At 30.6% G+C, this 1611-nt stretch overlaps 2 protein-coding genes across 3 annotated transcripts in view; both read left to right on the top strand.

The window, feature by feature from the left end:
- The window catches only part of LOC108750042, a 38768-nt gene that overhangs the window by 27121 nt on the left and 10036 nt on the right, over positions 1 to 1611 (top strand). The window contains exon 1 of one of the 2 annotated variants that reach the window (XM_018489234.1): positions 521 to 695. The exons of the other annotated variant lie outside the window; for it this stretch is intronic. The gene's annotated coding sequence lies outside the window, so the exon portion shown is untranslated. Of the gene's footprint in view, positions 1 to 520; positions 696 to 1611 lie in introns of those variants that run through there. 2 annotated transcript variants of the gene reach the window in all.
- Positions 1 to 1611, top strand: part of LOC108750040 — a 46869-nt gene that overhangs the window by 38152 nt on the left and 7106 nt on the right. The gene's annotated exons all lie outside the window — the stretch shown is intronic.

Here is a 1611-nt window from a genome sequence, read left to right as displayed (position 1 = left end):
ATAATATGTAGCTAAATTTTTGAATACTACTACTAAATTTTTAAAAAATTGTTCTTTCCGTGCAGATATATTATAATTTTCTATTATATAAAATTTTTCTATTTTATAGAAAACAGATAAATTGAATTAAAGACATTCTGCAGACAATTTTAAATACCACGACCATTTGCAGAGATTTAATTCTTTTATTTAATTTAATGATAATCTTGTTTGATTAATTTATATCATTAAATTTGTCAATTAATTTATATTAGTAAATATTGTCATGACATTTTTATGTCTAGCTTCTTCACTTTTTATTATCGCGTGTAACTACAGAAAATCGGAGCGTGTGCCATGGCAATCTCATCGTGCTGTGATTGTGCTTCATTCTTCGCACGAGCATGTCGCGATCGAGACACGAGAGCGTGGGTGCATCGTGAATAAACGGTCGAGAAGGGGCCTCTCGATGATCGAAGTGAAAGTCGCGGATCGACGCGACTCAGCCTGGCACAGCGATGCGTCAGTCTCGTCACGATCTTCGCAGCAAGCGTTTCGCGTTGAGTTCTGATCTCTGGTTATTGATCGAGCCTTGAACGTTACCGACGATGCAACATTTTTGCGGGAAAATGTGCGGAACGGTGCGATGTGTGACGTGCTTGTGATACTTTTGGATCAAAACGCGCCCCGACTGGATTAGACGGTTTAATTGGAAGGTGCGATGTTGAACCGATATTGTTTGAATTCTTGTTAATATCTGAAATTATTATTTTTTTTTAACATTTTAAAAGACGCCAAGTTGTAAACTAGATTACCTATTAAATGAGAGGAATAAAAATAGAAAGTATTAAATTAGAAAAATAAAAATTTAAAAATACGGAAAGAATAGTTTTGCTAAAATATATATAAAAATTTAGCTAACTATACAGTTAGCTATCTAAATAATTTTATAAGATTATCAAAATAAATTATATAGGCTAAAGCATGATGAGCAATGCTGCAAATAATTTTGATATTTTATCAATCAGCTTCAGCGTCGTACATTATTTTAGTAGTTATTTTAATAATTCTTTTTAAATAATTTTAACAAAATTATTTTTAGATCTAATTAAATTTTTAGATACTTCATCAGAATCGTTTTCTCTATGCGAAAATATAATTTTAATATTTGATTTGCCTTTCAAAATACACAAAGTCATAAATTATAAAACGAAAAGTTATGTGCCATTAAATTTTTGTTAAGAAGAAATTGATTCTAAAATCTTATTTTTATTATTCTACAAAAAATATATAATTTGTGAAGGATTTATTGTATTTTAACGTCAATATGTTCAAAAGGCGTTACGCTCGTTTTTTCTTTGTGAAAAATTATTTCACTTTTCTTATAAACAGAAAACGTGCGTGTATGATTTATTCGATGCTATATAAAACGATCGATTGCATGAACGTGTACTACTTGGCGCTTCATACATCTTTCATGTAGGACGCCTTATATTACACGTATGTACGTAGCCCCATCATTATTAATTACTACAACACGTAATAATAGCTCTGCGGTAACATTACAACGGTTAGTAGTTGAACATACATCGTCACAGCATTTTTCACTCAAAATTGTATCTTTGATTATTT

Source organism: Trachymyrmex septentrionalis, unplaced genomic scaffold (genome assembly GCF_001594115.1).
Source record: "Trachymyrmex septentrionalis isolate Tsep2-gDNA-1 unplaced genomic scaffold, Tsep1.0 scaffold32, whole genome shotgun sequence".
In the NCBI taxonomy this organism is placed as follows: domain Eukaryota; kingdom Metazoa; phylum Arthropoda; class Insecta; order Hymenoptera; family Formicidae; genus Trachymyrmex; species Trachymyrmex septentrionalis.
Note: the sequence above shows the minus strand (reverse complement) of the source record. Positions and strands in the feature narration are given on the sequence as shown.